Below are 23,615 nucleotides of genomic sequence, written 5' to 3'. Positions count from 1 at the left end.
TGACAGCGCCTAGTCGATGCCCCTGATGAAAGGTGGTGGTTTGACTGGATGTGCAATTTGTCTGCAGATCGCATTGCTTGGCGTTGTCCTTGGCTCAATCTCCCGGCAATGAGCTATAGCATGTCCCGGCTAATCGGGATCCAGTTGATTGGTCTGACCCACTGTGTGTTCTACTTTCCGTTTTGGTTCCTGCGCCAGTTTGGTCATGATCAGATTTGCCCGCCAGAGGGGATTGAGTACCCGGCTGCTTTCTCGGTCCGAGGTGCACAGCTTGCCCGATATGCCACAGCATGGAGGACTAGAGAGCTCCTGGCCCCTGCTCCCACTTTCAGTTGCACTTTGTCTGACGAGTGCTTGGATTGGCTCAATGAGGAGGCACAGATTGGGCCTAGCTTGGCATCAGAGGCTTTGACCAGCTCTGGGAGGGGGCGCAGGGATACTTGACTTGACTATGCCCAGGATTTATTGCTTTATTAGTACTTTCAAGTTTTCTTTACGAATGTAATAAAAAGCAACTTCGATTGTATGCAAGAGCAGGAGAACTCTGTTTTGAAATCAATGAAATTGAAGGTTGTGGTACTGAAAATTTTCCGTTTTGGTCCAAAAATGGTCTTAGTTGTAAAGAGATTAATTTGAACAAAGTCAACTTTTATTAAAACTTTTCAAAACCATTTTCGATATGGATCAGAAGTAGACACGCCTAAGATCTATCGCTGAGATGCACAACCTCGGATCCTAGCAACTGGAAAGTTGCCCCTAGTCTGAAGAGTACCGCGGCAGCGTGTGGCAACGGAAAGTTGCCCCTAGTCTGAATAGCACTGCACCGGAGATTGCGATAAATGCTGATGGATAAAGATGACTGAGATGGTCAAAATGGACAAAGTTGATCGGGGAAGAGTTTATGGCTAAACTTCAGGGTGAAGTTGCCTACGTATCCCAAAGATGGGAATCAAGCCTTACGTAGTTCAGGCTTAGGTTCACTCGAGTATTTTCACTCTCCTTTTACGCTCTAACATTTGCCAAGGCCGCCCTTTGCGGGTTTTCAACCTTGCGAGCTCAGTTTTTATATTTTCTAATTTTTTGTGCTCTAACTTTTGCCTAGGTCGCCCTTTCGGATTTTCGACCTAGCGAGCCTCTCAGGGGTAATATTTCTTCAACTTGTCCATGTTGATCGGTTGGGAAAATTCCAGGCCATCTAGGTCCATCAGAACCACAGCTCCACCTGACCAGATAGCTTGATGATATAGGGACCAGTCCAATTAGGTCTGAACTTGCCCCTTGGGTCGTGGATGGGAGCTCGGTTGTCCTTGAGCACCAAATCTCCTTCCTTTAGATTCCTGGACTTAACTTTCTTGTTGAAAGCCCGGGCAATTCTGCGCTGATAACCTTGAACATGGTACAGTGCTTTCAGTCTCCTCTCATCAAAAAGCATGAGTTCCTCAAACCTGCTCTGCTGCCAATCCGCTTCGGCTATTTGACACTCAGCCAATACTCGCAATGACGGAACCTCAATCTCGATAGGTAGAACGGCGTCCATCCCATAAACCAATGAATACGGAGTCGCTCCGGTAGAAGTTCTGATTGACGTCCGGTAGCCCCACAGAGCAAATGGCAGCTTATCTAGCCAATCTCAGTAGGTTTCCACCATCTTCTGCAGTATGTGTTTGATATTCTTGTTGGTGGCCTCGACCGCTCCGTTGGTTTGCGGCCGGTATGTGGATGACTTATGAAAAGCCACGTTCTATTTCTCCAACAAGTCAATCACTTCCTTCTTGAAGTGGGAACCATTATCTGAAATGACCTCGTTCAGGACCCCATAGCGACAGATAATGTTATTTTTGATAAACTTTGCGACGTACAACGCCTTCAACACGGCATATGATTGGGCCTCGACCCACTTCGTGAAATAATCTATCGCGACCAGGATGAACTCATGCCCATTCGACCCCTTTGGAGTGATAGCTCCGATCACATTGATTCCCCAAACTGAAAATGGCCATGGCGAAGTCATGTTGTAGAGCTTTGACGGCGGGATGTTCATGCGGTTTCCGTGGATCCAACACTTATGGCATCCCCGAACAAAACCGTTACAATCCTCCTCCATGGTGGACCAGTAGTAACCCTGTCTGAGGATCTTCCGTGCTAACATTACTCCGTTCATATGTGCACCGCACTCTCCTCCATGGATGGCTTCCATCAGGCGCTTTGATTCCTCGGCTTCAACACATAGCTTATGCATTCCCAGAGGACCTCTTTTATACAGCTTACCCCCACAGATGATGAACTGAACGGCCATTCTTCTGATTGCCCTTTTATCCTTGGCATTTACCCCTGGTGGGTATGCTTCCTTCTCTAAGAAATTCCAAATGTCATAATACCAGGGGTTTTCGTCCTGAACCTCATCTATAGCAGCAATCGACTCATAGGCTGGCGCAAATTTATGGTCAATGATGACTGGACGCATCCGGACTCCAAACGGGATGTCTATCATGGAAGATAGAGTTGCTAAAGAATTTGTGAACCTGTTGTTCTCTCTTGGAAGATGAGCAAAGTTCAGCTTCTCGAACCTAGGAATTAACAAGTCCAAGGTCTGGTGATACATCATCATCTTTTCTTCTTTGACTTTCCAGTCTCCTTTTGCTTGAGACACAACAAGGTTCGAGGGCTGCTTCTAGACCAGCAATACATGCTTCATATTCTGCTTCGTTGTTCGAGACTTTGAATTGGAGTTTGAAGGCTAGAGAGATACGGGAATTGTCGGGTGCTATTAGCAACACTCCTATCCCATACCCATACTGATTTGACGCCCCATCAAAGTACATCGTCCAATACTTGTCGTCGATGTGCAAAATGGCTTCATCTGGGAATAAGTACTCAACTGCTTCACCTCCTTCTACTGGATGATCGGCTAAGAACTCTGCCACTGCTCTCCCCTTGACTGACTTGCGTGTTACATATTTCAGATAGAATTCGGAGAGCAATAGCAGCCAACGAGCTAGCTTACCCGTAAGTGCCGGTTTCTCGAAAAGGTATTTGATGGGATCCAGTCGTGAAACCAACATTACGGAGTGAGCTAACAAGTAGTGCCGCAGCTTCCTGGTAGCCCATACCAAAGCTAAGCAAGCCTTCTCCAGCGGAGTGTAGCGGGTCTCGTAATCCAACATCTTCTCGCTCAGATAGTAGATGGCCCTCTCCACCTTATCCTCTGATTCTTGTGCGAGCATGCAGCCCATTGTAGTCTCAGTCATTGAAAGGTACAATATCAACGGTTTCCCCGGCTCTGGTGGCGACAACACGGGCGGGTTCTGTAAATATTTCTTGATCTGTTCAAAAGCAGCTTGGCATCGGCCGTCCCATTGGAATTTCTTGCCTTTCTTCAGGAGACCAAAAAGTGGTTCACAAGTCAAGGTTAATTTTGAGATAAACCGTCTTATGAATTGCACTTTACCCAGAAAGCCTTGCACCTCATTTTCAGTCCTTGGCGGTGGCATTTCTAAGATGGCCTTGATTTTTGAAGGGTCGACCTCGATGCCCCTTTGTGTAATCAGAAATCCCAGCATTTTTCCCGCTGTAACACCGAACGTACATTTCTAAGGATTTAGCCGCAACCGGAATTCCCTGATCCTTTGGAAGAACTTCTGTAAGGCGGTGTAGTGGCCTTCTCTTTCTTTGGACTTAACAATCATGTCGTCCACGTACACCTCAACCTCTTTGTGGATCATGTCGTGCAATATTGTGGTCGCGGCCCGTTGATAAGTAGCTCCGGCATTCTTCAACCCAAACGGCATTACTCTGTAGCAGTATGTCCCCCACGGGATGGTGAATGCAGTCTTTTCTCGATCTTCAGGTGCCATTACTATCTGATTGTACCCTGAGAAGCCATCCATGAATGAGAGAAAAGCATGCCCTGCTGTGAAATCCACCATCTCATCAATATGCGGCAAGGGAAAGTCGTCATTCGGCCTAGCTCTGTTTAAATCCCTGAAATCCACGCACACCTGGATCCTGCCATCCTTCTTCGGCACTGGAACGATGTTGGCCAACCAGGTCGGGTATTCGGACACCAGCAGGAAGCCTGCATCGATTTGCTTGGTGACCTTTTCCTTAATCTTGAGGGCCCAGTCCGGGCGGATCCTTTTGAGTTTCTGTTTGACAGGTCGGGCCTCGGGGTCAAGGGGGATTCGGTGTTGTACAATCTCAGGATCAATCCCAGGCATGTCTTCGTAGGACCACGCGAAAACATCTTTGAAAGCTTTTAATAAAGCGACTAAGCGCTCGCGTTCCTCCGAAGACAACGTGGACCCGATCTGGACCAGCCGCGGGTCCTCCTCAGTACCAATATTCACGGTAATGATTTCATCCGTTAAGGGTTTGACAAATCTCTCATGTTCTTGCTCAATTAAACGTTGCAAAATCGGAGGAATTTCTTCCTCGTCGTTTTCATCAAAATTTTGAAAGTCTGAGTTTATGCAATAAATTAAGGGCACAGAAAAGTACTCAGAAACCACAGTTACTTGATTCTCATTAAGCACATCCAAATCGTCTGAATTCTCGATTACAACAGACTCAAACGAGAAAGAAAAAGACGACCAGGACATAACTCTGGCATTCGGGTTATGATCCCCAGGATTACCAGACTCAGACCCAGTCGAGCTGGAACCTGATTTCGACTCACAAGATTCGGTGGAATCAGATTCCGGCTCACTACCTGACCCGGTGCTGCTGGACAAAAACCCCTCCTCGTACTGCCAAGTGAGAGAGGGTGCGATAGATGCATCCAAAGTAGTTGCTGGTAGGCCCGCAGCCGTTTCATCCCCAATCATGGAAACCGAGAAGTTATCCCCCAAGCACTTATGGTCGATCGGAGGATCTGAGAGTAGACTCGCCAGCGCTACCCCCATTTCAAGTTCGGTGCCTTCGGAATCCACTGCCTTACACTGCCCAATCTCAGCTGATGGGTTCGTCTGCTCTTTGGCAATATCATCTGTGGGTAATTGCAGGTCGAAGAAGATCTCGAAATGGCATGCGCTTCTTTTCCGCGTTTAGCCACGGCTCTGGGAAGCCGCAAAACGGAAAGTCCTCCCCCTCCTGGACGAAGCGTCCGTTCAGGGTACCCTGAATGGACCTATGCATTAACTCGAAAGGCTTTCCAGCCTGCTTTGCTCTAGCTCTTTCGGCCATCTCTTTACCCTTCCTCACCCAGTCCTGTTTGGTGGGCGTATAACCCAAGCCAAAGGTATGAGGGTTGTGTGGCACTTCGGCCAATGCTGCGATGCCCTTCCGGTCGCTCCTTCCTAATCCCATCCCGGGGATGTGTTGTAACTTGTTCATGAGGTAGACGGATTGAGCACTGACGTACACCCCCTCATTCACAGCCATAATATTCTGCACCACTCGAGCCTCAGCCAAAGTGAACCCTGATAAGAACACATCCTCAGTGCCATGCTCGATTTCCAAGACTGGTGTGGACACTTCCGGCGGCGGATGGATTGATGAATTCCCGAAGACAATAGCCACCCCCTTCCTGTGAGGGTACTTCAACATCTGATGTAAAGTGGAAGAGACTGTCTTTACTTGGTGCAACCACGGCCGCCCCAAGAGTAGGTTAAAGGTTGCGGGAACGTCCAAGACATGGAATTCAATGTTGTGTTGTCCTGGACCAACCTGGGTCTGAATTTTGACAGTCCCCATCACTTCCCTGCTAGTATTATCATATGCTCTGATCACCTGAGTAGTTGGCACGAAGTCCGCGGACTTCAACCCAATTGCATACGCTATTCTGGCTGGGCAGACATTGATGGCGGACCCGGTATCAACAAGTACCACCGGTATCCACTTGTCTCTACATTCCACGGAAGCATAGAGGGGTTTGTTGTGATTTGTGCCCTCAGGCGGTAGTTCTTTGTCTGAAAAGGTTAATGTCGGGGAACCTTCTCCAGGAAAAACCAGCCCAACCAGCTGTTCTGGTGTAGTATCTATAGAGAGTTTGGACTTGTCCATGGCAGATAAGACAGCCTGTCTATGTACTCGCGACGCCATAAGCGGTCCCCAGATGGAGATGTCTGCTTGTATCTTCTTCAGCTGTGTCAGTACAGCTTCCTCTTCGATCTGCTTCTCTTTTTGTCTTTTGGCTTCTTTGTCCTTCCCAGATGCCTCGGGTTGGTCTAGGTGCGGGGGCTTGAAGTACCGCCCGCTTCTTGTCATATGATCAACATCATCGAGGTACCAGGTGTCGTCCGGTTGATTGCTTCCCCAGTCCTCGTCTGTGTGGGCAAGACATAAGTCATCGTCTTCCCACCACATTTCGTTGGCATTCGAAAGGCACCTGTTTGGTTCGGGCATGTTTGTACTCACAACACTTTCAGCCTGCATGCTCACAGCATCCTCTGTTCTTGTGCCCGCAGCACTTCCGATCCCCTCATGGATTTTGGCTTTCCCGGTTCTCTCAGAACCCTGTTGTTCTACCTGCGTCAGCGCAGTTTGTTGTTCAACTTTCCCTACATTCACAATGCTTCTGTCCTGAGCGAAATTCTTTGTACCGGCGCTCTCCGGCAATGCACTCTGATTTCCGACCCTTCCGGCCACAGTTGATACTCTCGCCCCTGCCGGGCCCTGTTCTGGTTGGGATTTTTCCACCACATCTGGTTGATCATCCAGCCATCCAGTGGCCTCTGCCGATTCCTCATAATCAAACCAGTTGACCGTCGCGTCCCCTGATTCTTGGTCATCGAAAAACTATAGGTTGGCAAAGTCCTCCTCTACAGCCGTCAAATCATTTGCCCCTTGCTCAAATCCATCCCCCTGGATCACACACAGCTCTTTCTTCTCTGGCAATTATAAACCCAGCCCAATCTGGCCTGTTGACAAGATGTACTCACTCGGATCATAGACTTCCCCAGCAAAACTCTATTCAATCCCAGACTCAACAATTCCATTCTTTTCTGAAGTCTGCCTTGCCCCATCTTCGATGGTCACCACCGTCGGCTCTGGTTGGGTTGTAGAGATGTCCATCATGCACAAAGAGTCAGTGTAGTCGAGAAGGAGCACCTCCGGCTTAGGTAGATGGGTAGGAGTAATATAGATGCTAGGATCGTAAGACACGACCCCAGTCTGGATAAGATTGACTCTTTTGGGAGGTGGAGCTTGGTTGTGTGTAGGGAGTGGATTGGTTGTGACGTTAGGTCTCTCTGGAGGTAGAATCACATTTTTGTCAACGAGGTCTTGAATCTCGTGACGCAGCCTGAAACATTGGTCAGTATCATGACCGTGCTGCTAGTGATATACACAGTACTTGGCTGGGTTGTGAGAGGGTGGAAGTGGATTTGGTAATGTCCTCGGCTCTAGGGGTTTTAGATGCCCCTTTCTGATTAAGACCCCCAGAGCCTTAGACAAAGGCATGTACAGTGGAGTGAAGGTTCTTTGGCTTTGGGCTGGTATTTAGTGGTTTGGGTATTACTTCCGGATGCACCGGAGAAGGGTGTGGCTGCCATGGGCCTTGGAAGGGGAGGGGGAATGGTGGCGACCATGCTGACCTCCGAAGCTCTTGCGGTTGCAGCGCCACTCGGGCCCGCATTGTTGTTATAGTTGAAAGTCCTCCTCGGTTGCTCCCTATCCTGGTCAATCAGACCTTGCTTCATCGCATCCTCGATTTGTACCCCTATCTCATGTAGATCCGAAAAGGTAGGGAATGGGAGTACAATCATCTTCTGCATCAATTTTGGTTGGAGATTGCGCACAATCATCCTGATTTGGTCCTTATCAGTGGGTCTCAAAGTCATCATCGATGCCTTCGCCCTCCACCGAGTTATGAAATCTGAGAAAGTCTCTTTGGGCTCCTGCCTCGTTGTTTCGAGATCATGAGTTGTAATCTCGATCTGGGTATTGTACGAGTACTGTGCGACAAAGGCCTCGGCCATTTCATCCCAACTTTTTTTCACCTCATCTTCCAACTTCGCGTACCAGATAGCGGCCACACCCGACAGGGTTCGGCCAAACAGCGAAAGCTTTTGTGGTCAGGTTAGGCCCATTGGCCGCAGTATATTTGAGAATAACAGGAGGTGGACCATGGGATCCCCGGATCCGTCAAAACGATCAATCTGCGGCATCTTAAATCTATCTAGCAATGTTACGGCCACATCGGTATATCCGCCCTCGATATCCGGAATAGCCTTTACCCCTTGTGATTTCTTGAAAAGCTTCTCGAGCTTGCTCAGTTTCAGAGATGTATGGTCTATTTCGAACTCGAAGACAGAGTCCGGTTGGTTGATAGGCGTAGGTGCCTTGGACAGTTAAGGCAGAAGTGGGGGCGGAGCCGGCCCCGTTGGAAGGTCTGTGTCCTCCTGGACGTTCTGGACATTTGGCAAGGTGTTCCGGGTGTTTGGCAGGGCATTCTGGACAGTAGGTGCCTGCTCGGGTAACGGGATCCCTGGTGGGGGAGGAACTGGATGTGAGGCTGACGCTCTGGCTTGCTGCTGGAGCCGGGTAATTATCTCCGCCTGTTGGGCCATGATTGCGGCCTGCTACTTAGAGAATTCCGCTTGGCGGACAGCGTCCTCCTGCATTTGTTTCATGCTCTCTTGGAGCTGGCGCATCATTTCTTCCATCCTAGAAATATTCTGCTGATCTTGCTGACTGACTGGTATGTGTATCTCTATGGCAGAAACCAAAACCTCAGCCCGACTGTTCACTGCTAGGGTAGACCACTATTCTGGTAACCTCTGCTCAGACACACTGCGTCTTCTTGGCCTTCTTCTGACGATGGGGGATAGAGAATGGAACACTGGCTGTCCGTCAATCAGATCCTCAGATCGATTGAGCCAACGACCTCTTGTCCAAAGTGCTTGGGGAATATCTACTGGGTCGGAAGCAATTGTGCTAAAACTGCCCTAGTAAAAAGATAAATAAAGCAATAAGGAAATAAACAAACAGATAAACGGACGGCATAACAGCTTAAAGTAAATACACAACACACAGCTGGGCATAACAACACATAGTCGATAAGCTGAATACACACTGTCCTCAAACACTGATCATTACCCCTGAATCACTGTCCCCAAAGATTGAATCTGATACCCGCAGATAACTGATTTTCAAACATTGACTGATGCCCGTAGGCCTGATGCCCAAACTCATAAACTGATACATGCATTTCCCCTGTAGAGACGCACTCTTACAGCACATAACAGATAAGTGAGAGCCAAAACACCCCTATGTTGGGGTAGGGTTTCCCTGTCCTATTTTGTCAGGAGCTAGGGTTTCACTACGCATGCAGCGGTTTCAAACAACCTATAAACGGGTAAGCAACCTGTCCTAGTTTAGAATGGTCACTATGGATTCCGAATATGCACTAGGTCGAATGGTTAAAAAGGGTGCCCCGGTAAAATCGGGGTTTGTGTTCCCATACTGGCAGAGCCCACAACCGGTCAGCCTTATAGTCATGCCTTGACAAGACAAGCCTCCGGCAAACCGTTCAGGAATAGCAGATGGCAAACACGGTGTCCTAGGCGCACCAATGCAAATGCAATGCAAAGAAACACATAAGTGTAGTCAAAACCAGATATCATGAGTTCGAGTCAAGTTCTCTAACTCCCCAGTAGAGTCGCCAGAAACTGTAGACGTCCCTGAACGCCCCCGGGAGGAACGAGTCCCCCGTTCCGTTCGATATTGGGCTCACTACAGTTCAGGACTCTAAAATTGTCACGGTTCTTAATCTGAACCAAGGAGTCCAAATCCGGCAAATTGTTTTGAGAAAACAGATTTTTGGAAGAAGTGCCAAACATGGACTTCTTTGCCAGATACAGAGTCGCCACCTAAATGTTTTATTTTGGGGAAATTTAGGAAACCCTGACTCGTTTGCCTAAGGCCACGTGTCCGTCATCACCAAAGTTGCCTCGGCTCGGGAACTTGGGTACGATTGGGGAAGGTCACTTCGTGAGCACCCCCGCTCGCCCGATCAAAGATCGGCCTCTACTAACCATGATATCTATTTTTGAAAACATTATGCATTCTTATTCCGGTTATTAGCCTAGATTTACTATGTGATGCGCACAGCATACAAGTATAGACTGGATCGTCTGAATTGGAACAAAACATTTCATGTTTGTTTATTTTGAAAATGGTTTGATGGTGCTACCCGCAGGTAGGCTAAGACGTGGATTCGCCACCCTCGGGTGGGCTTAGAAAACATGATTTTGCCACTATCTAGTGGGCTTAAAACACACATTTGATGAATTGTTCCAATTCAAATAACCCAACCTTCACCCACAGGCATTCAGGCAGTTATATCACATAAGCAATTAGCCTCATGGTAAGCATGCTATCATGGCAGTCACTCACACGCATGCAAGGATGCTAAAGCATAAAACTTACCGAGTACTCCAAGCCAAAACAGAAACTAATTAGAAATCCATGCATGATCCTAATTATACGGAAATGCCTAATGCAACACATGCAAAAGTGCAACTATAGCAGGCTCGGCTATTCTAAACATGGCATATAAAATGCTATAGCTAACATGTATTCAACTTTGGAATTGAAAATACAATGCAGTTAGTATGATGCGCCGAGCCCGGTGCATGCAAGACAGATGAATGAATGCAAACATGTTATCATGCTGTATGCTAATTGAAACATGCCCTAATCTAACCATCATAAGCGGGTAAATAAAAGGGAGAAAGACGTGGGGTTGGAAGACATACATCACACACACGCACACTTATTACAGTTGTGCCCTCGCGCAGAGGGTCCGAATAAATAATATACAGTCCCGAATAAATATTACAGTCCAAACAATTACAAAATCCTAATTAATTAACAAATTAATCTAAGAAAGCTGTAAACTAGCATGCAAGCTAGGGACTGTCTTGACTCCACTCCAAATGATGAATGATGCATGCTCGGGTTGCCTTGCGCGGAAATCCACGGCGATGCCCCGATTAGCCTCTGTTTGCAATTTATTCTTGGAATGCGTGCCAAGCTCTAGAAGGTTGCTGATTGTTGACTTGCCTTGTAGCCTATGTCTTCAACAACTCTTGGACCAAGTTTGGGAGCCCTTGACCTCTGGAAATGGCCTTGAAGCTGCTAGAATAGAGTGTGGATTGGTTGGCTTGGAGATGGTGTAGAAATGGTGTAGGGTTTGAGAGTTTTTGGTGCTTGGAAGAGAAGGAGAGGGAGGATCAATATAGGAAGCTAAGAGAAATTTTTTGTAACCCTCAGATGGGAGCTGGAGCTACTGTTATATAGGCAAAAGAGGGGAGAAAAAGGGGGGGGGGGAAATGGATTCAAGTTTCCCCCCAAAAATGCAGCCCCCAAGATACAAAATTTGGGGGGAAACAGAGGGCATATTTGTAATGTACCTGGAGAGAGGATCAAGGCTGGCCGGTTTGCTAGGGTTTAGGTGGCCGGCCGGCTCTCTCCATGGCCGGCCGGCCAAGGGTCAAAAGGGTCAATCATGATTGATGGCCGGCCATGCGAAAAAGAGGGCCTCCCATGTGTGCACAATACAACCATGTGGTCAAAAACTAGAGAAAGTGAACCAGGAGAGAGAAAAGGCCACTTTTATGAGGGGTTCAAAAGGGTCACACACAATTACTGGCCGGCCATGTGATATTGGTGGCCTCCCAGGTGTGTACAACACAAATATGTGGTTTGGGGCAAGAAAAAGTGGCCTTAGGGTGGTCAACATTGGCTTTCAAGTGAGAAAAACGGGCGACGGAGGGCGATGCAGGAATAAAACCGGTTGTCAGAACAATTATTGGCCTCCCACCCTTCTACGACCTTCTTAACAATGAAACAAAGGTCCCTGCCAAAAATGAACTCAAACTGATGCAGAATGAAGGTTCGGGGGCCGAAACGCGCAGCCCGAGGCCCCGAAAACTGACTGTTAGGCACCGGAAGTGGTGTTCGACCACGAAGTTGGTTTCTCGAGCCACAGTGTCCCTCACAAGGGAGCAAATAAGATGCATGCCAAAACCGGAGCAAACGGAGGTGGTTAAGTGGTCCCGAACCGAGGCATATGGCCAACGGCTCCGAAAAATTAGAAACGGGACCCCAAACGGGCAAAATGGTCTACGACCATGAAACGTAGCCTACGGCCACTGAGAGATGATCTACGATACCTCTCCCTTCCTTCGGGAAGAGAAAACAGAGAAAATAGAGCCTGGTTCGCAAACCGAGGCAAAGCATGAAAGAGTTCGGAAGTCTAGAGGCAAGGCTCGCAGCCGAGACTCTGAAACTTCTGAACGAGCACGATATGCAACATCACCAAGCGCTCAATCGGTGACATCTGAGTCTTAAGGTCGGTAAAAAATGGGGTGTCTACACTAACTGAAGAGATGATGGCACAAAAGGAAGAGTAATAGTGTGAGCTTGAAGGTGTTGATGAACAAAGTGGCAATCTATCTCAATGTGCTTTGCGCACTCATGAAAGATAGAATTATGCGAAATTTGAACATTATTGTCATAATACGAGGTAGGAGAAGACACCCATATGAGCAAGAAGCCAACGAAGCCATGCAATCTCAGAAGTAGCATGAGCCATAGCCCGATATTTAGTTTCGACAGTAGAATGAGCAACAACAAACTGTTTCTTGCTTTTACAAGAGATAAGAGAGTCAACAAGAAAAACACAATAACTTGAGGTAGACTTGCAATATCTTTAGCCCAATCAGCATCAGCATAAGCACGAAGTGTGAAATCAAGAGAAGATGGAAGTAGTAAACATTGGAGCAGAGTACCACAAATGTATTGGCGAGTGTGTAAGAGAGCAGCTCAATGAGTAAAGTGGGAAGCACAAACAAATTGACTGAGGATGTGAACAACATAGTAGATGTCAGGACGAGTCACAGTGAGATAAACCAAACAACCAACAAGCTCACGATAGGGAGTAGAATCATCAAGTGGTACACCATCAGAAGTAGGGAACTTAGCATGCAATTCAATCAGAGTATCAACAACTTGATCATCGGTGAGATGAACCTGAGAGAGGATGTCACTAGCACACTTAGTGTTAAGTGTTAAGAGATATTTGTCTCTAAGGGTAGTTATGTAATTATGTGTAGTCTCTTATTATTATATATACATGTGCAATGGGAGAACCCTGATTTATTAGAGTGTTAATAGAAAATACTATTGTTCTCTCTCTCTCTCTCTCTCTCTCTCTCTCTCTCTCTCTCTCTCTCTCCCTCTTCTTTTACTCTTCCCCTTCTTATGTAAACATGTCACGGTATCAGAGCAATAGTTTCCTCCTCGAAGATTGTTATTGTTTTTTTTTCCCGTCACTTTCCAATTTTCTTGTCTCCGTTATAAATAAATAAATAAAAATAAAAAATAAAAACTCAGCATGATCAACTGAGGCTTCTGATCATCCCAATAATTTTATTTTAATTTTTTGCTCCTTGTTTGATTGATTTTCCATTTTTTCTTTATTTTTTGGAACAATGGATGATTTTTCTAGAAGTCCATGTTTGTGATTCTTCATCCTAATTTCCTCTCTTCTTTGATACTCCCTGGGGGCCAACTGACTTGTTGGAGGGCCTAGGTGTCCTTATTTTGAAGGATAGGTGAGGTTTCTCTTTGTTTTTGTCAATTTTTGCTCATTCTGGGTATGTTCTGGCATTGTGCTTGTCTCTCAAGGTAATCATTTGTTCTTTAGTTTGGTTTTTTGGATTTGTTCTTCTTGATTTGCCTGCTTCCTGGTCTATTGGGTTTTTCTTGGTGTGGAATTTAGTTTTTCAATGGCTGAGGTTGCGAACAAGGATCCTAAGGTTAGTAAAGAGGGTGGAGTACACCGTGTTGTTACTCTTACCTATAGTCCCTCTTCAAATCAGTGTCAAACTTGATGGTACGAACTATCTAATTTGGTCTTGCTCCTATAGTCTCGCTATTGCAGCTCGCCGTTTTACTAGCTACATTACTAGTTTTCTAACCCAACCTACTTTGCGTATTCAGTGGATTTCTAAGAACGCTTTGGTTTTGACTTGGTTGATTAACTCTATACAACCTACCATTAGTTGGAGTTTCCTTTTATTGGATACTGTTCATAAGATTTGGACCGTTGCAACCCATATGTACTCACAAGAGGATAATGATGCACAAGCATGTTGAGGAAGAAGATTCGGGGCTTGGATAAGAAGAATAGATCACTTGTGGCATACTATGCTAAGTTGAGTAGTTTGTGGCAGGAACACAATTATTATCAGAGTTCCCAGGCTGTGTTCTCGGGATGCCACTTTGTTTCAGCAAACTGTGGAGAAGGAGCATGTGTATGACTTTCTTGTTGGCCTTTATTTGGAGTATGACTAGATTCGCGTTAAGGTGTTGGGTCATTCACCTTTTCCCACCTTATGCGAGGCTTATGCTTTTGTCCAGCAAGAGGAGAGTTGGCGTACTGCTATGGTCCATTCCTTTATTCAGGACTGTTCTACTTTGGTTGTTGCTCTTACCACTCGGGACACTAGGCCTAGTCCAACTCGGTTTGGTAGTAAGGGTACATTGGTTGATTGGGATCGATTGAAGTGTGAATATTGTGGGAAGGATGGACATGATCAGGAGCACTGTTGGAAACTAAATGGTCGTCCCACTTAGAGCCATGGCTGTGGTAGTACATCTCATCCCAAAGCACATGTGTTTGAGATTGCTGCTACTACTTCTTGTGAGATCAGTACTATCATCAATGGAACCTGCCAATCAATGTCAATATATCAAGCAAAACTGTTGTCATCTTCTTTCACGTATTTGATGCTGAAATTTTTTGTGCTTTGCAAATATGATAGTATTCACTTAGATGCATAAAAGTGAATTTGGCTAGGTTCAAACATAAATTTGAATATCATGTTTACTAGATAGACAATATCTGACTTGGTGCTGGTGAGATACATTAGTGAACCAACTAGGCTTCCGTACAATGTCGATATGACTTTTGGCGCTCCATCTTTTCATTGGTTGCCATGGGTGTTGAGATTGGCTTGCATGTTGACATCTTGAATCTTTTCACCAAATCTTCTGTGTACTTTTCTTGAGAAATAAAAATTTCTATTTTTGTCTGTCGCACTTGGATGACGAGAAAATATTTCATAATGTCGAGATCTGTCATCTCATATTCTTTCATCATAGCCTTTTTAATTCATTTAGCATCATATGATTAGTGGGAGTGAAAATTAAATCATCAACACAGAGATAGATGAGAAAATCATTTGTACCTCCCTTTTCACATATAATGATGGCTCACTAGGACTTATTTGAAAATCAATATGGAGGAAATATTTATCTATTTTACTACTCTAAGCACATAGGGCTTTGTTTGAGATTGTAGAGTGTTTTTCTCAATTGGTCTACGTATCCTTAAGGTTGTTCCATATAGACTTCTTCTAGTTCACTATTCAGAAATGTTGATTTTACATCTAGCTAGTGGATTAGCATTCCCAGTTGTGCCGCTAGGTGTAAGACTTTTTTTATTGTCTCCATTCAGACAACTAGTGCAAATCGGAGATGCGGTAGTAGGGCTCAGCTGAATCAAATGCCCACGGCGCACATCACTATTAATGATGGCATGGGTGAAGTGTTTAAATAAGAGTTCGAAGAGATTCAAACTTAGAGTTTAAGCCCATTAGAAACTGGTAAGTGTGCTGGTGAGCAAGGCATTTGGACACAAGAGAGGCAACATCTACTGGTAACTCAGTTAAGGGCTCATATTGAGCCAACTTTTCCCAACGGCCCTGAAGCTATCTAAAAAATTCTACCAGAGAAAGTCCCAAAGTAGACTGGGAGGTACTAGCAATATCCTGATAGAGCTCAAAGATGCGAGCATCATTATGAGCATGAGCATACATCTGTGACAAGGCACGCCATAGAATCAAAACTGTCACAATAAAGGAACATGTGGTAAATACGATCCTCTGTGGAGTTTATCCATCCCAAGATAGTACAATTATCAATATCTCGTTGGGCACGGGTAGGGTCTGTCGCAGCTGGCTGGGTAGTAGTAGGTAAAAGCCAATGGGCCTTCCCCTTTTCCCATTAAACAGAGTTTAAGGGAGCGGCTCCATGCAGCAAAATTTTTCTCATTCAATGCCACACTCGTAATACAATGAACAGGAGTGTGATGAGAGAGAAAAAATCAGAACTACTTGGGATAGGTTTTTTGGGTACATTAAAAGAGACAACACAAGATGGCTCAGTCATGGTGGAAAAATAGGGGTTGAAAAGCAAACAAAATCTCAACAAAATAGTCTGAAACAATGCAAGAAGCCGGAAAAAATTCAATGGCTTATCAAAATAAATGCTACCGAACAAACCCGGTAGCCCAATGAGCAAAGTAAATATAGAAAAGTGCTTACCACATCAAAACAAGAATCCTAGAAGGGTAAGAAAGGGGTAAAACTACCCAAGAGGGACAGCCACACTAGAGGGGGTCTAATCAGCATCGAAAAATTTGGTGGTAGCAGTTTTGAAAGGTTGCCGAGGGGCTGGGGAGGGAGAAGGGTGGCTGTTGGCTATAGGGTAAAAGGAGGAGGGGCTGTCGGGTGGCTGGGTAGAGGAGAAGGGGCTGTTGGTGAGATGGGAGGATCTGTCAGGTAAAAGGGCTGCCGAAATAGAGAGGGAGGGTGGTGGGTGCTAGGGTTCGGTGGCTCTGATACCAAGAAGAAGTATAGAATTGAATGGCTTACCCATGAATGAGGTAGATGCCATGTATATATAATATATTCATGATACAATTGAGGAAACACTATAAACAAGGCTCTAAATCCATGATTCATACAATCATGGATTTTACATAATCTACCCAAAATAAAAATATTCTAAGTCCTATATCCAACATTCTAATTCCTGTATTCAACTGACTGTTGTGAGTAGCCTTTTGCTATGAGACGAGCTTTGTGCTTCTGATTTGAATTATCTTCGTTGAACTTTGTTTTGTAGATTCATTGATTTTTGAAAATAGTGGACATTTCTTCATACATTCTTTTTGCTAGACTTGACTTCTTGCTGATTCTTCAAAATTTTGTCACACAAGAGAGAAATACAAAATTGCATGTATTATAAATTTCTTTTAATGGTCGTAACGTTCGAATAGGAGATTTTGAATTGGATTCTGAGCCAGTTTCTTCAAAAGGACTTTGTTGCGGAATTGGTGAATCTGGAAAGAGAACTTGGCTTGGCTAGTCTTGGTCTGGTTGTATGAATTTTTCATTCTTCTAAGGATTTTTAAATTTCCAATCCCAAGCTTTTGGTTTATCAAATTGCACATCCTTTGAAGTCACCAACTTGTTGGTTATTGGATCAAAAAGTTGATAACCATTTGATTCGTCACAATAGCTGATGAGGAAGTATTTCTCTCATTTTTTATCAAATTTTTCCCTGTACTGTGAGGGAACAAGAGAATATGCAACACATCCAAAAATTGTGAAAAATTTACCACTGGCTTGCATTTGTTCCAAGCTTCATAGGGAACTTTGTCAAGGACTGCTTTCGTTGGAGATTGGTTGAGGATGAAGACTGCAGTGTTGATTGTTTCTATCAAAACCGTATTGGGAAGACCTTTTTCTTTAAGCATATTGTGTGCCATCTCAACTATGGTACGATTCTTCCATTCCACCACTCTGTTTTGCTAAGGAGTATGTCGAATAGTCAATTGGCGCCTGATTCCTTTGTTTTGCAGTGGCTTATGAATTCTTTTGGCAAGAACTCTCCACCACGGTATGTTTTGATCACTTTTATAGGATGACCACTTTATCTTTCCACCATCCTCTTAAACTGGAGAAATCTTGAGAAGGATTCTGACTTTTGCTCCAGGAAGTAAACCCACATATCCTACATATCCTACTAAAATCATCGACAAAGAGTAGAAATTTTCATTTGTTTCCAAAGGATGAAGTTTTTGTTGGTCCACAAATGTCTGCATGTACCAGTTCAAGTGGAATTTTTCCTCATCAGATAGTTTTGGAAAAGGTAATCAGTATCTTGCCAAACATACAATCCTTCAAAGGTTTTGTCATTTGTTTCATTTTAAGGGAGTCTAATCAGCATATTCTTTTGTTCGAGTAGTTTCAGTTCTTTGTAGTTTAAATGTCTATATATCTAATGCCAAAGTAGAGATTCATCTGTCTTATCAAATTTTAGGGCAAAATTCTCATCCATTGGTATGACAAGTGGAAATATTTTGTTTGGTGCCATTTTTACATTAGCCACCAACAAATTATTTTTCTTACTTATTTTGCACTCATCCCCTTTAAAATTTACTATCCTTTTTGATTAATTGACCAACACTTGATAAATTTTGAGTTAAATTGGGAATGTACATTATATCTGCAATGAATTTAGTGTTAACTGCCTTGGTTTGTACTGCAATTGATGCAAGACGAGTAGGGATTATTTTCCAACAAGTAGTGAGCCCAAGTTAAGTATGCTGGCAGCAACAACAATAGACTTATAGGGCTAGATTTGGTCAGATCTTGTAGCAGCAAAAGTATTTAAAAAATAGGAGTTTAAGCGTTTGTAAAAGGGTAGGGTTTTAGGAATGAAAACATAAGCGTTTAGGGGCTACTGGGTGGCTGTTTTAAGCACTGTGATCAATGACATGAACACAATATCAAATTTTCATAATATTAACTCTTCTGTTGAATCATTAGGATTACACATATTTATAGGCTAAAGATTCTCTTAATTTTATAAGGACTATAACTCAAATTTAGAAAATAGAAATATTTAGCAACTACTAATATTCTAGACTCACTATGATTTCGAATTCTACTTCAATCATAATAAAGAACTTTAATGACTTTCTAATTCTACTTCAGTATCAAAATAGAAAATTTGGACATTTGACCACTAAGATTATTCTAGATACAATAAAACACATAAAATGACCCATTTAATAACTTGACTCAAAATAAAATCCATGGGCAATCCTACAACCCATGTCCAGCAGAACTGAAATTATCATAATATCCTTAACTACTAAACTACCATGGACACTTCTATAGGACCACTGGACTTTTTGTTGGGCTTCCATAGCCTATCATACTTGTTTAACCATGCAATACATGTTGCATTAGCAATAGTCCCTTCGCCTTTCACAGGTTGTCGCTTTCCATTTCCCAATTTGACTTGGGAAGATATTAAAATTGTCCATTTGGACAAAGCATTTTTGGTTCCCTGTTATGTGGTTATACTTTTTCAACAATTTCTCTCTCTTGCATAGTGCCTCCATAACTTCTTGTTTTTTATTTTTATTTTTTTGAACAGCCATAACTCCTTATTTGATTTATAATTTATGCAATTCTTATGGGAAAATATTGAATGGTCTCCTTTTCTTTCATGGTCAGATTATCAAGATCATGCCATAAAGACTAAAGTTTAATAGAGATGACCTTTATAGATTCTTAAAATTCTTATTTCAAGATTTCCCAAGCATCTCTAGAATATTTTGCACCTACTATTCTAGGAAAAAAGATTCGCTTACCCTTGTTATATGTTGAGTGAAGCTTTTTTTTTTTTTCCCCTTCTCTCTTTGTACTTCTTTTATTTTCCTTGTATCAATGATGCTAATGTTTCGTGATCGCCTTGAACAGGGAAACCAACCTCCACTATCTCCCATAGATCTTGAGAAATAACGAGGGTCTTCATTTGAATACACCACTAATCATAAATTTCTCCATAAAATATGGGTATTAGATTTCGAGTATAGTTTGAAAGTGGTGGTGTTAGAAATTGTTGCCATGGACAGTTTAGAATAAAGAGTAGAAACAATTGGGGTTTGGCTCTAATAACAAAAATATGTTGGGTGTAAAGTAAATTTTTATTGTGGAGAGAGAAAAGTTTGCTAAATAAATTAAGAGACTCAAAATTCTAGAGAGAGAAATTGAGAGATCCGAGATTGATATATCAATCATTGATAATGGCATCATCACCTTTCTAAACTAAATTTGTGACTCACTAGAGGCTTGGCAAACAAGGAGAAGATGTGTACAAACGAGATATCTAATGACAGACTGTACTTTTGGATTTTTCAAAAGGATTTTGGCCTCCCAATCCATTTCGTGGGCTTGATTTTTGCAAATAAATGATTTTTTTTTTTTTTTTTTTTTTGGGTTTCGTTTGTTTTTCTTTCTTTTCTTATTGGGAAGGGAGGAGGGTGTTGAGTTTTGTGAATGGTGGTGCTGCATGCACTAATTAGTGTACTAACTAGTGTACCAATACCATTTATGACATTATTATTGACCCCACTTATTAATCACTTTATAAATAACAAAAATCTCTTAAATTTTATCATATCATTAATTGGTACACTAGTTAGTATACTAATTGGTCTATATAGCATTATTGTTTTGCGAATATACAGGTAATTATTGACATTAATTGAATTTTGATATTTGTTTCTTTTACCCTAGTTGTTTGAGTACATCTGGGATTATCTCATTGACCTTGTTCTTTGCTTTGCCTATTTCTAAAGTCAAACTGGAAGTTCTATTGCTTATATATATTTTTGGCGAACTGACAGGATGCTCCAAATGTAACGGCCATCCGTTCATCGAAAGCTGTGGGTGAGCCTCCCTTCTTTCTTGCTTCATCCGTCTTCTTTGCCATCAAAGATGCCATTATAGCCGCAAGAGCAGAAGCAGGTTACAACGACTGGTTTCCTCTTGATAATCCTGCAACGCCTGAACGGATTCGGATGGCTTGTACTGATGAATTTACCACACGATTTGTCAACTCAGATTTCCGCCCTAAACTTAGTGTTTGATGCAATATTTTACTGTTTTCTATAATTTATTGTACACCAGAAATCAGAAATCACTACTGGTATATTCTGATGACTTGGCCTAATGTGCTTTTCTGTGAGTCCAAGCTTGATTGAGTAATGCACACGAAATGATTATATGCTTAAATGGAACATTGTAATGTAAATTCACAAGTACTTAAAGTACATAAACATACACGATATGTTTGGTTTGTATTTGCGAGATGGGTTTTAGAAAAAAAAAATTTTAAAAATTGTTTGGTTTGAGTTTTTCTTAAAAAAATTTCAAAATCACTTTCTCTTTCTTACACATCAATCAATCACTTTTCTCTTTCTTCTCATTCTCAATCACTTTTTCTCTCACATACATATACTCAAATTCTTCTAAAATATCAAATCATCCCAAACTTTCAAAAAAACAACTCTCTCAAAATATACAGCCAAACAAACCAAAAAAATTTCTAAATTCTCTCCCCAAATTTTTTTTCAAAAACAATTCTTCCAAAAACAAACCAAACAAGCCCACAGTGTCTCTTTTTTTGTTTTTGTTTTTGTTTTTGTTTTGTGTGTGTGTGTGTGCGCATTTGTGTGTGTGTGTGTGTGGTGATATGATAATATGATAAAATGGTTGACATGTTCAGCTGCTGATGAAAATACAGAACAATTCAATGAAACTAACAGTTTGGTGATCTCATTACCCATGTTTTTTTATTGCTTCTTTCTCATTCAATTTTTTTCCCATCTCAATCTCTCTTTGTCTATCGGTTCATCTACTAAAGTAATTTAAGTATAATAGAGAATGAGAGTGGAATGATTTTGAGGTCCTTATTAGTCATTATGCCTGGCATTGACTGCATCTCTTTACTTTGTATGATTGAGACGTCTTGCATTTCCCGAGACGAAACCGGAGCGGATTTGTTGCTCAAGTGTGTAAAATGGAATGTTTTATTTTTGACGTAGAATTCTTGTTTACTGTATATAATAAGGGCAAGAATTTAAAATATGTATTCAATTCTCGTATTCGATTTAAACATTCTCTATCAAAAAAAATTTAAACATTTGGTTTTTTATTTTTATTTTTATTGATGTCTAAAGTATAAGAAATTCACATTTACTAGTAAAGCAATTATAGTAGTAAATTATCTTTATTGGATATGACAAAATAGTCTATAAAAATTTACTAGTAAAGATTATAAATTATAAATAAAATAATTTACCAACAAATATGAACTGAGAAAATTAGTGATAAATCTAATTTAAGAAGGGTGTAAGATATTAAGTCTAATGAATATTTTTTGTTAGTGAGAAGTTTACGCTTATAAAATAATTTGGTGACCATTCTTAGAAGACATTTTGTTTTCAATTTTACCTCGACTTCATTTTTTTTTCCCTTTGATGTGTTTTGACTTTTTATTGATTATTTGTTCAAATTTATATCTACTTGTTTAAATTTTGTCTACATATTCAAATTTATATTTGTCTATTCAAATTTTTTAACTATTTGTTCATTTTTTCCCCTATCTGTTCAATTTTTCTCATAAATTCTATCCATCTGTTCAATTTTTCCCTCAATTCTGTTATCTGTTCAATTTGGATACTTTTTATGCCAAAGAGAGAGAGATAGAGAGAGAAATTTCTAGAAATATGTGTATGTGCTAGTGTGTGTGTGTGTATGTGTGTGTGTGTGTGTGTGTGTGTGTGAGAGAGAGAGAGAGAGAGAGAGAGAGAGAGAGAGAGAGATTGTTCAAAAAAAAAAAATGGAGAGAGAAGGGTTTGGGAAAACATTCATTTATACCCTAGGTATTTTGGTCTTTTTGACTCATGTCCTTACGGATAAAATATTTTAGCACTTCGATCTATTTTTTTTTATCAGCAAAATGAAACTTTATTAATGAAGAAAGCAAAATATGTTAGAACTTACATCAATAAATATGGAAAGTGCAAATGCGAGCACTAACCCAAAGATTGGTGAGAAGCAAATTAGGAGGAACCAAAAAAACAGAAAAAAAAAAACAACAAAAAAACAGAGCCTACAACAGTACTGCAGCAATGATCATACAATTGTATAAAATGGACTTTTGTATTGAATGTCCATATGAATTTTCTCTTTAGTAAATTTGAATTTCTTTACTAGTAAATTTTATAAATTATTTTTATTTTTTGGAAATAAAATAGATATTAAACAAGTTTTTAATTTTTAATTTTTGTATATATATTGTAATTTTTTTTTTTTTGATGGGCAAAATAGATCTTTATTGATTGAACCAAACAAAGTTGAGAAAGACATCAATAAAGAGGAGCTCCGAGCTAAAGAAGCTCGAAGCTCCAGTTGGTGAGAAACCAACAAGAAAAGGAAAGAAGAATTGAAAGCAAAACAAGCAGCAGAAAACAAAGCAGAACACAGTATAACAACCAGCTCATAGCAGAGCAACCAAAAGCACAACAGTGCCAAACAACCATCTCACAGAAGAAGACAAATCACCCTACACCAAATCTGAATGCTGCTCCCACTATGACTTCAAAACAAATCTGTGATATGTCTACAAACATACCACAACTGAGCAACACAGCCTGCCGCCACTTAATGCCTACGAAGACTTCAAGCATGCAGTCTTATCTGGTGCAAATTGGATACCGGATCGTGAACTGAATAGTCCACCTTGAAAAACCATTTTACTCACAGTGCTATTTGAACTTTCATTCTCTCGCTTAATCCTCCAAAGTCTAGTGCAACACCCTTAAACAAACATTCGTTCCTTAATTTCCAAACCGACCACAACACGAGAGAAGGGATAGCTTGCCAAGCTCTAGAAGTCCAAGACTTCCCTTTACCCACAGCCCACAACTTTAGCAAACCCTCCACTGAGCCCGGAATTAC

The 23,615-nt window shown here is 42.1% G+C and overlaps 1 pseudogene across 1 annotated transcript in view; it reads left to right on the top strand.

Moving 5' to 3' along the window:
• LOC114256409 (xanthine dehydrogenase 1-like) overlaps positions 1-20,920 on the top strand; it is a 182,033-nt pseudogene extending 161,113 nt beyond the window's left edge. The window contains exon 15 of the transcript XR_014351449.1: positions 20,498-20,920. The product of XR_014351449.1 is annotated as a xanthine dehydrogenase 1-like (transcript). The remainder of the gene's footprint in view (positions 1-20,497) is intronic.
• The last annotated feature ends 2,695 nt before the right edge of the window (positions 20,921-23,615 follow it).

The sequence above is a fragment of the Camellia sinensis genome, chromosome 14 (assembly GCF_055761805.1).
Source record: "Camellia sinensis isolate YWXY chromosome 14, ASM5576180v1, whole genome shotgun sequence".
Classification (NCBI taxonomy): Eukaryota; Viridiplantae; Streptophyta; class Magnoliopsida; order Ericales; family Theaceae; genus Camellia; species Camellia sinensis.
The sequence above is the reverse complement of the archived record's forward strand: the minus strand, read 5'-3'. Positions and strand labels throughout refer to the sequence as shown.